Raw genomic sequence first — 11,744 nt, 5'->3', positions numbered from 1 at the left:
TGGAAGGATCACCTGAGCCCAGCAGGTCGAGGCTGCGGTGGCTGTGAGTGTGCCACTGCATTCCAGCCTGGGCGACAGAGTGAGACTCCAACACAAACAAACAAAATGATACAAATAGCCAGGCATGGTGGCTCATGCCTGTATTCCCAGCCCTTTGGGAGGCCAAGGTGGGAAGATCATTTGATCCAAGAAGTTCGAGACCAGCCTGTGCAACATAGCGAGACCTTGTCTATATTTAAAAAAAAAAAAATGAGCCAGGTGTGGTGGTGTGTGCTTGTAGTCCCAGCTACTCGGGAGACTGAGGTAGGAGGATTACCTGGGCCCAGGAGATTGAGGCTGCAGTGAGCCATGATTGTGCTACTGCACTTTAGCCTGGGCAACAGAGTGACACCTCAAAGAAAGAGAGAGAGAGGGAGACAGACTGAGAGAGAGAGAGAGAGAGAGAGAGAGAGAGAGAGAGAGAGAGAGAGAGAGAGAGAGATATCGAGGTCTGTAAGCTTGAAGATTTGATCCTGTCTCAGAAACAACAACAGCAGCCACAAACCAATAGAAATGTTTTCTCTCATTGTTCTGGAGGCCAGAAGTCCAGAATCAAAGTGTCAGTTCCTTCTGGAGGCTCTAGGGAAGATCCTTCCTTGCCTCTTCCAGCGCCTGATGGCTCCTGGTGTTCCCAGGCTCATGGCTGCCAGTCTCTGCCTCTGTTTCTGCATGGCCTTCTCCTCTGTTTCTTTCTTTTTTTTTTTTTGAGTTGGAGTCTCACTCTGTCGCCCAGACTGGAGTGCAGTGGCCGCTCCCGGCCACCGCAGCCTCGACCTGCTGGGCTCCGGCGATCCTTCCGCCTCAGCCTTCCGAGTAGCCAGAATTACAGGCATGCGCTACCACGCCCGGCTGATTTTTTGATTTATTGTAGAGATGAGGTCTTGCTGCCCAGGCAGGTCTCGAACTGCGGGCTCAGGCAATCCACTCACCTCAGCCTCCCAAAGGCGCGGGATTACAGGCTGAGCCACCCAGCCCGGCTACACTTTGTGATTTTAGCTGAGTCATCTCATCTCTCCCAGCTTCAGCTTCTCTACTTGTAAATGGGAATATTTGCATCTCCCTTAAAGGGTTGCCATGAGGATCAGATCAGGTAACAGAGGTAAAGTGTTCCCATATGGGTCTATAAATGGCGGGGAGGGTTTGTCTTTTGAAATAAGTTCAAGCTTACTGAAAAGTGGTAAGACACACAAAAAGTCCTTACTAGCTTCACTGAGATTTGCCAACCATTTCTGCTCATTGCTTTATATTCTGTCTCCCTGTGGACTTTTCTCCCCTTGAATTATTTGCAATAAGTTGGAGTTCACACACCCTTTTTCCCCTAAAAACTTCAATGTGCATTCCTTTTTTTTTTTTTTCAAGTCAGTGTCTCACTTTGTTGCCCAGGCTGGAGTACAGTGGCACACTTACAGCCACTGCAGCATCAGCCTGCTGGACTCAGGTGACCCATCCATCTCAGCCTTCCAAGTAGCTGGAACCACAGGCACGAGTCACCATGCCCAGCTAATTTTTTGATTTATTGTACAGACGAGATCTCGCCAAGTTGCCCAGGCTGATCTCGAACCCTTGGGCTCGGGCAATCCTTTCGTCTCCGTCTCCCAAAGTGCTGGGATGGCAGGCGTGAGCCACCATGCCCAGCTCAGTGTGCATTTCTTAAGAAAAAGGACTTTCACATAATGCAGGGACAGGATAGTGATCCACTTGTCCCAACATGATACAACAAAACATGTTATCTTCTGGTCCAGGGGAGATCCCCTGAGGTATTTCTTTCAGCTTCTCTTTGGAATGGAGCTCAGCCTTTCTCCGACACTCCACTGACATTTTTTCCATTTTTTTTTTGAGTTGGAGTCTCACTCTGTCACCCAGACTGGAGTGCAGTGGCCACTCCCGGCCACTGCAGCCTTGACCTGCTGGGCTCCGGCGATCCTTCCACCTCAGCCTTCCAAGTAGCTGGAACTACAGGCACGCGCTACCACACCCGGGTAATTATTTTTTTTTTGTAGAGATGAGGTCTCGCCAAGTTGCCCAGGTGGATCTCGAACCCGCAGGCTCAGGCAATCCACTCACCTCGGCCTCCCAAAGCACGGGATTACTGGCTGAGCCACCAAGCCCGGCTGACATTTTTTCCATTTTATCAACAGTGCGGACTGGGTCTTTGAAAGGAGATTCACTGATCTGGCTCTGTCTGCTGTTTCCTCAGGACCAGGTTCAGGCTGTGTGTTTTGGACAGGAACGGCCCAGAAGGGATGTGTGTCCCAGCACATCCAGTCAGGGGACACCTGACCTGCGACTCATGACGTGTGTCTTGGTACGTCTGGGTGAGCGAACTTGATCGCTTGGGTTGGGATGTTCCCCTGTGGTATGGTGGACGTATGCATCCTAATAACTGACTTGTGGGGGGCACTTGGAGACGCTGCGGGTGTCTTGATCTCTGTCCCACGCTCATACGCGTGTCCTAGCGCCCGCTGGTTATCAGCCCAGCTGTGGCCATAGTGATTTTCTAATTCCTTCCGTCCTTTCACGTTTAACAGTTGGCTTTCTGGGAGGACAGCTCCACCTTCCCCGGGGGACCTGTGTACAGCTGCTGTGTTACTCGTGGAGACTCGAGGATTCTTATTTCACCCCTGGCTGTCGTGATCATTATTGCCACCTAGCCCGGGACAAAAGTCTGGTTATGTGCCAGGGAGCAGAAGGGATTTGGAGGCCGAGGTGTGTGTCCTCATAGGGCTGCTTTGGGGCCTGAGCATCAAGGCACCCGATTTGGCCTGGGACCTTGGACAAGTTGGCCGACGCCTTGGAGTCCTGGGTCATCCTTTTGGTGGGAGAGGTGGAGGTAGAGCCGGCTTTAAGTCACGTCCTTATATACTTTGAGAGTCCCCTCCCAGGGCTTTGCTCTGTCCTCCTGGCTGAGACCAGGAGTTGGCTGTGGGGGCAGTTCCTGGCAGCCTGGCTGTCACCTGTCACTTGTCACCTGTCGCCTATAGGAGTGATTACACACAGGGAGGCTCCCTCACACCCTGCCCCTCCCCCTCGCTTCCAGCAGGGCCCTTCCTCTACAGGATTGAGGTCTGTTTGTTCTCATGAGGAACCAAACATTGACCTCATCCTGGCGCTGGTTCTCCCTTGACCTTCAAGTCTGTTCTTGTTCCTATCGTTCTTAAAGAAACACAACCTTGTGCCTGCACCATGGCAGGCTGCCTCGATGGACCTATGCCCACCTGTGCCAGCAGGGTCCTTGGAAGCTGCTAACTCCCTGGTTGTACAGGGGCCCAGAGAGGGGGAGATACCTGCTCAGAGTCACACAGCAAGGTGGCAGAGGGACCAGGAATCATGACTTCTTCCCTCCCTGGGTGCCTCCACACCCCTTTACAGCGATGAGCTTCGAGGTGGTCTGGGGAGCGTGTCAGACCTGGGCGCGTGAGTGGTGGCTTCCTGTGGACAGGAGTCCTCCTGTGACAGCGAGGTTCATGGTTCCTGGTGTCACCCTCTGGGGGTTGCAAGGAACACGAGGAGTGAGTTCACCACGTGTGGGAACTGAGGGTGGCCAACATGTTCGAATTCTCACCTGTAGGAAGAGAAGGAGCTGGGGGCTGGGGCATGCCTCCCTAGAAGCGTGTACTTGGCTGGAGGTGCAGGGACGACCACGGTCACCTCCGGTCGCTGGAGCTGAGTGGGGTGGGCTGGGATGAGGAGGCTGGGGTGCGTGCCACGGGGAGGTCAGAGGAGAGGGCAGTGTGGGCAGGCTTCGGAGCAAGTAGAGTTGGCCATGGGGCAGCCACAGGTGGCTGGGAGAGGCCTGGTGCTCTCGCCACCACTCTGAGAGCAAAGATGTTGTCCTCTTCCTCCAGTCACCCGCACTCTCCTGGAGTGCAGAATTAACTCGGGCCAGCCTCTGGAGGGGATGGGCAAGACCGTCCTGGCATAGCCCTGGGAGGCTGCTCCCGTGAGGAGACCCAGCCCCCAGCACCGGGTCCTTGTCCCGACCCTGATGGCAGGTGCTCAGCCCTGGGCTTTCACCTTCCCATCTGTGCCCGCTGGGGCACAGCACGTGGTCCTGGAGCGGCCATGTGGGCCGCCCATGTGAGGCGTCTGACACGGGCTTCCTGGATCCTCCGAGGGCAGCCCCGAGAAGCGGCCTCCCTTGCCAGAGGCCTTGCCGAGGCCTGGGGGATGTCATTTGCTGAGAGCCACGCAGGGAATTAGTGGCCCATCTGGGACTTGAACCCAGAACTTGTGCTTGTGGGGATTTCTGAAGGATCTGTGGGAAGATTATAAACCCGCCTCCCCCCGTTCTTGAGCTGCAGGGGTATGACCTGGGTGTTCCAGAATCCTCCCTGCATCCTTCCACTTATGTAGGGAGGCCCTGCTTATAGATGGGGACCCTGAAAGGCTCAGAGATGGTTAGTCACTGGCACGAGGTCACACAGCTGTGATTTGGGATGGTGTTTCTGCGGTTACAGAGAGACCCCACTGACCCCAGGCTGCCTTTGACCTCTGCTGTGGCTCTGCCTGGGAAGCCCAGGGGTAACCAAGTCTCTGTTCAGAAGGACAGTGGGCTTATAGGTTCTGTTTTGGGTTACCTGCTGATGTCACGGTGCCACGAACCATGCAGGAAACAGAGGGTTTTCCAAGCCCTGCCCAAGGTGAATAGGTGACCCTTGACCCCTGGAAGCTTGTGACCCCCTTGCGGGAAGAACCTTGGGTCCAGAGGGCAATACTTCCAGCTGCATTTACTGGGTGAAAGGCCAAGGGGTCATTTGGCAAGTAGAGCAGGTGACGCCATGCAGGCCAGGGAGGGAGGGCTGATACTGGGGCCCTCGTGTCTGAGACACCGAGCGCTCCATCAGTGCCCAGGCCCACAACTGGCTGGGGCCTCTACAGAAAAGGGCTGTGCAGGGTGTATGCCCTTCCCGTGGGGAGGTCTGGGGAGCCTGGCCTGTCCCCACTGTGGTGAGGGGACACTGAGGCTTTGGCAGGGATTCTTCAGCCCAGCACATGCAGCTTCATCCAGATCTGCACACCCTGGTGCTCTCTGCAGCATCACAGGGGATCGGGGCTTGGTGGACCCTTGGCCCTGACTCCAGCTTGTGCCTTGCTGGAGGCAGCCTTGTGATGGCCCCCGCGGTGACCCCCATGGAGGGCAGGTGTAGTGGCCTTCTCAGAGTGCTGGGACCATAGCAGGATTGCAGTCCCCGGGTGGTGACTCGGTCCTGCCGCCTCCTTCCCTGTGTGGCAGGGGAACCGAGGGTGGTGTACAGTCTGATGGACCATGGGGCTGAGGGCGTTTGGGGGTGCGTGCCCACTTGGTCCGGGAGGAGCTTCACACCTCAGCTCCCTCCTGAGCCTCCCACCTGGACCTCCAGTTCGGGGTGTGCCCCTCCCTTGAGCTTTCAGATGAGCCCTCCAGGGGTCTGAACCTAAGGACATCCTCCTCAGCCTCTCCCTCGGTCTCAGGTCCTCGTTGCCTGTGGGTCTGAGGTTCATATCTCACTTCTCCCTGTTCCCCACTCCTTTTCCTCTCGTGGGACCCGTGGCAGTCCCGTGGCCACCCTTCTGCCTCAATTTGTCTTGGGCTGTCTTTGAGCCCTGTCCCTCGTCTCGAGAGGAGGTTTGCTGGGGATCGGGAGGCCAAATCTGACTGCAGGGGGAGCTTTGGTCTCAGCAGGTCACCTGCTTGCCGCTCCCTCACTCACGCACTCACCTGTTCACCTGCTCATACACCCGCTAACTTACTCACTCACCTGCCCACCCACTCACCTGCTCACTCACTCATTCACCTGCTCACCCGCTCACCTGTTCATCCACTCACTCACCTGTTCACATTCACGCGCTCATCCACTCACCTGCTCCCTCACTCACCTGGTCACTCACTCACCTGCTCACCCACTCACTCAACTGCTCATTCACTCACCTGTTCACTCACCTGCTCATTCACTCACTCACACACTCACCTGCTCCCCCACGTACCCAGTCGCCCACTCAGCTGTTTGCTCACACACCTGCCCATCCACTCATGTGTTCACCTGCTCACCCACTCACCCAGCTCTTCACTCACACACCTGCCCACCCACTCACCCGCTCACCTAGTCAACCACTCACCTGCTCACTCACCCACTCACTGGCTCTCCCATTCACCTGGTCCCTCACCTGGCCACCCACTCAGCAACTCACACACCTGTTCACTCACCCGCTCATTTGCTGACTCATCTGCTCACCCACGCACCTGGCCACCCACTCACCTGCCCACTCACCGGCTCACTGACTCACCTGCTCACTTGCTGTCCCACTTACCTGCTGACTCACTCACTCACTTGCTCACCCCTCACGTAGCCTCGGGCTGGGTGCCTGCTTTATGTCCATGAACTTGGAATTGGCTTGGAGATCATTCCCCAGGTGCTTCCAGCCCTAGTTCTCCGCACGTGCGTGACCCTCACCCAGTCCTAGGAGTCCGTTATGGCTGGGCGGGCATCTCCTCTGCCTTTATGGAATCAGCCCGGTGTGTTCCCACACCACCACTAGCTAGTGGTCTGGGTACTATGCGCTGGACAAGGCATTTGCTTTGCAGAAGAATGCTGCCACATTGGCTTCAAGTCACCTTCCAGAGTCACATTCCCAGGCTGGATTCACATCCACTCTGTAAAGTGTACTTTGCTGTAATTCCACCTACTTGGAAGGAGGCGGGTGCCGGGGGCTTGGTCCAGTCAGACCCGGGTGAGCAGTTTTCCCGTGGAAGTGGGAGGGTAGCCTGGGCACCCCAGGCCTGGTGTCCCCGTGTCTCCACGGTGAGCTGATGCTGGCATCTAGGCTCCAAGGGCAGTGTGGAAGCCTCGGCTTGCTATTCATTTCACTGAGATCCTGCAGTCAGGGTGGCAAGCAGTGGGGGCTGGGGTGGTTTTGTGAAGCATTTCCCGAGTCCAGGTGCTACACGGGGCTTCCAGGGTGGCTGCCCTCTGCACAGCAGCCTTCAGATGTTGTTTTAGTGTCTCATTTTTGTTTTTTATTTTGAGCGAGTCTCACTCTGTTGCCCAGACTGGAGTGCAGTGGCATGATCACAACTACCACAGCCTTGACCTACTGTGCTCCAGCGATCCTCCTGCCTCAGCCTTCCAAGTAGGTGGAATTACAGGTGTGTGCCACTGTGCCCAGCTAAGTTTTTTGATTTATTGTAGTGACAGGGTCTCGCTAAGTTGCTGGTCTCGAATGCCCGGGCTCAGGGAATCCTCTCGCCTCTGCCTCCCAAAGTGTTGGGATTACAGGTGTGAGCCACTGCCCCTGGTTAGTGTCTCGTTTTTAAATGGAACGGGCTCAGCGTGGCTAGGCAAGTAGCCTAAAGTCACACAGCTGTGACTTTTAGTTCTTGTGTTAGTTTCCTGTTACAAATGGCTACAACCTTTGTGATCTAAGCCACACAATTTTATTACCTTACAGTTCTGCAGGTGAGAAGCACTCAAATCAAGGTGTCAGCAGGGCTGCGCTCCCTTCTGGAGGCCAGAGGGGAGAATGTAGGTTCCCATGTTTGCCAGCTTTTTCCTTCCCCAGCTGCTTCCATCTCCAGCTTCTCCCCTTCCCCATCTTCTCCCTGTCCCTGGTTTCTCCCATTCCCCAGCTTCCCCGTTCCCTGTCTTCAAAGCCAGCAGCATTGCACTTCTCTGGCCATTCTTCCATGGTCACACCCCGCTCTGAGCTCAACCGGAAAGGCTCTCTGTTTTTCAGCGTTTGTGCAGGGAGATCAGGCCTGCCTGGGTAATCCACGCTAATCTCCCTATTTTGTGTTCCATAACTTTAATCTCATCTGCAGAGCCCCTATTGCCACGTCAGGTAACATTCACAGTTCCAGGGATTAGGGTGTGAGCGTCTTTGCGGGGACTGTAGTTTGCAAAGCCCAGGCAGAGAACTTTACCCAGAACAGGGCCCTAGCGTTGTCATTTGGGGAAACTGAGACCCGGGGTCGCGTAGGGAGCACTGCCAGCGCCGGGACTCCTGACCCAGTTTCTTTCCCCACGCTCCACTGCTTCTTCTGAACAGCGATCACGGCGGCCCTCACGTGCACACGGCTTCTGTTTTTGCTGCTACGTGTGCCAATTATCTCCTCTTGCGACATGCCCTGGTCTGAAAGGAGCTGGTCCCTGGCCTGGCTGGAGGAATGCGTCCTCCCCAGGCCCTCTGGGGAGTGACACCATGAGGCCAGGCTTGTGTGTGGCCCTGGCGGCCAACAATCAACCTGCTGTTGGTTTTATGTGAAACAGGAAGCCCAGTCTGCTGTGCCCACGCTGAGTCTGTCTTCATGTCTCACTGGGCGGGTCCTCGTGGCCCTGCCGAATTGCAGGGACGCTGTCTCATGGGAGACCGAGTCGCATCCCTGTCCTGTCCTTGGGGCCCTCTGAGTGATCGGGGCCTCCTGCCCTCATATCCCAGGGGCCTGGGAGAGGGAAGGGGCTCATCTAAGGTCACAGAGCAGGTTGGGGCCAAGAGGGGACATGCTTTGGTCCCCGTGTGCTGGTGGGTGTCTTCCTACTGCTGGGTGGCTTCCCATCTCCCTGATCCAGCCCTTTCTCTCCCTGGAGGTGTTCGGCCTGCTGGTTTGGGCTGCTCCCACGGGAGATGGGTGGCACCCAGGGAGGTCACTCCGGGGACATTTGGGAGCTTTTCCATAAGCAGTCTGGGAATGGGGCCCCAGGGCGGGGATGTGATGGCACTCAGAGTTTCCCGTATCTTTTCCGGAGTGTCTGTTGTGGCCGCCCAGACTGTCTTCCATCAGCGTGTTTTTTTTTTTTTTTTTTTTTTAAGAAATATATAGAAAGCGATAAGCTTGGAGAATAATGAGAATGACAGCTGCACGGCCCGCCTTGATCACGTTGTCAGCAGTAAGGCATTTGAACCTCAGCTCTTTTCCTTTGAAGAAATCAAGCTTGAAAAAAGAAAACAAAACAAAGAACTCAAGCTTGACAGGTCGAGCTGAGGCACCCTGTGTCATCTCCCCGCCCCTTGCCTTCCTGAAGATCGCCTCGGGGTGGGTGCTCAGCCTTTTCTGCAGTTTTTAAAATTTCTCCTGCATGGTGGGTTTTCTAGAACAGCGTGAGGATGCTTTGCAGGCTTTCAGCCTTTATGAGAGTGGTGTCATACTGCGTGTCCGTCAGTAACTTGTTCCCCACCCTCATCATGTTTTTGAGGTGTCTCCCTGTTGATATGGGCAGCTCTATCCAATCTTTTTTTATTTTTTATTTTTTTGAGGTGGAGTCTCACTCTGCTGCCCAGGCTGGAGTGCAGTGGCACGCTCACGGCCACCGCAAGCCTCCACCTGCTGAGCTCGGGTGATCCTTCTGGACCTCAGCCTTCCAAGTAACTGGAACTACAGGCACACGCCACCACGCCCAGCTAATTTTTTGATTTATTGTAGACATGAGGTCTTGCCGAATTGCCCAGGCTGGTATTAAACCCCTGGACTCAGGCAGTCCTCTCACCTCTACCTCACCACGTGGTGGAATTACAGGTGTGAGCTACTGCGCCCAGCGTTTTTTTTTTTTTGGTTTTTTTTTTAGGCGATGAGGTCTCACTGTGTTGCCCAGGCTGGTCTCAAACTCTCCTGGGCTAAGTGAACTGTCCACCTTGGCCTCCCAAAATGCTGGGGTTACAGGCATGAGCCACCGCACCTGGCCAGATGTCTTCATCGAGAAAGACAATGAACAAACCACACTGTCAGACTATACGAAAATGCCACACCCTGCCAGACCACAGACACGTGAGCATGATCGTCACCTGGGAGGAGTCGTATGTAAGTCCCGTCCCAGAATGGACAACGAATCGTGAACACATCTGCCAACAAAGTTGGAAACCACCTAACTGTCCTCCCCAGGAGACCAGATAAATTGCGGCTCAATGAAACAATAAAATACTCTTATCAAGATAAAAATGAATGAGGCAGGAGGATTGTTTGAGGTCAGGAATCCAAGACCAGCCTGGGCAATATAGCAAGACCCCCTCTCTTCCAAAAAAAAAAGAAATTAGTCGAGTGTGGTGGCACACGCCCATAGATGGAACTAACCAGGAGGCTGAGGTAGACGGATCGCCTGGGCCAGGAGGTTGAGGCTGCCGTGAATTATGATTGTGCCACTGCCTTCCAACCTGTGTGATAGAATGAAACCCCGACGTGTACACACACACACAAACACACACACACACACACACACACACACACACACTCTTTCCTATTTGAAAGCTCAAGTTTTTTTTTAAACTTTCTCCTGCTTTTAAATTATAGCTTTATGGAGATAGAATTCTCAAAGTAAAAAAGCATGTTGTGTGTATATGTGCGTGTCTGTATACACACACACACAAATATACATGAGAGCATACACTTCAGTGGTTTTTAGTATAGTCACAGAGCTGCACAACCATCACCACCACCTAATTCCAGACCATTTTCTTCACTCCAGAAAGAAACCCTGCTTTCTTTAGCATGCACTCTTCATTCCTTTTTTCCCCCCATCTTTATTTTTTATCTCTTAATTTGCCTGTTCTGGATATTGCACATAAACAGAAACATACAATATATGGTCTTTGGTGTCTGTCTTCTTAACCATAGCATAAAGTTGTCAAGGTTTATCCGCATAGTAGCATGTATCAGAAAAGCCCAAGTTTGAATTTGTCTAATTTATTTTTATTTTTAGTGATAGAGTCTCACTTTGTTGACTGGAGAGCAGTGGCTATTCACAGGTGCTATCATCGCGCACTGCAGCCTTAAACTCCCAGGCTCAAGTGATCCTCCTGCCTCAGCCTCCCAAGCAGTGGGGACTTACTGGCACGCACCACAATTCTTGGCCTCAGAAAAGCCCATGTTAAAAAACAAAACAGGCCGGGCTCAGTGGCTCAGCCTGTAATCCCAGCACTTTGGGAGGCTGAGGCGAGTGGATTGCCTGTCTGAGTCCACGGGTTCGAGACCCACCTGGGCAACTTGGTGAGACCTTATCTCTACAATCAATCAAAAATTAGCCTGGCTTGGTAGCACATGCCTGTAGTTTCCGCTACTCGGAAGGCTGAGGCGGAAGGATCGCCGGAGCCCAGCAGGTCGAGGCTGCAGTGGCTGGGAACATGCTACTGCACTCCAGCTTGGGCGACAGAGTGAAACTCCAACTCAAAAACAAAGCAAACCAAAACAAGACTTTTTTTTTTTCCTTTCAAACATAAAACTCTCCGATCTTTCTGCAGCTTTATGTTATGATGTGAGGTCGGGATCGGGTTTTACTGTTTTCTAGATGAACAGCCTGTTGCTGCGGCAGTCCCATTAAGAAAGCACTCTGAGCCGGGCATGGTGTCTCATGCCTGTATTCCCAGCACTTTGGGAGGCGGAGGCGAGAGAATTGCCGGAGCCCACGGGTTCGAGACCAGCCTGGGTGACGTGATGAGACCTCATCTCTACAATAAATTAAAAAAAAATGAGCTGGGCATGGTGGCGTGCACCTGTAGTTCCAGCTTCTTGGAAGGCTGAAGTGGAAGGATCACCTGAACCCAGCAGGTCGAGGCTGTGGTGGCCGTGAGCGTTTCACTGCACTCCAGCCTGGGCGACAGTAAAACTCTACCTCCAAAAAAAGAAAGTGGGTTCCGGGGGGTAGGGGACGTCATTCTGGTCCCCAACCCCTCACACAGTACCTGGTACTTGGTGGAGACTAGATTGACATCTCGTAATGAAAGCAACCCTCCCCCCGCTTTCT

The sequence above is a fragment of the Carlito syrichta genome, unplaced genomic scaffold (assembly GCF_000164805.1).
Source record: "Carlito syrichta isolate Samal-C Ts95f unplaced genomic scaffold, Tarsius_syrichta-2.0.1 Scaffold316469, whole genome shotgun sequence".
Taxonomy (NCBI): Eukaryota; Metazoa; Chordata; class Mammalia; order Primates; family Tarsiidae; genus Carlito; species Carlito syrichta.
Note: the sequence above shows the minus strand (reverse complement) of the source record.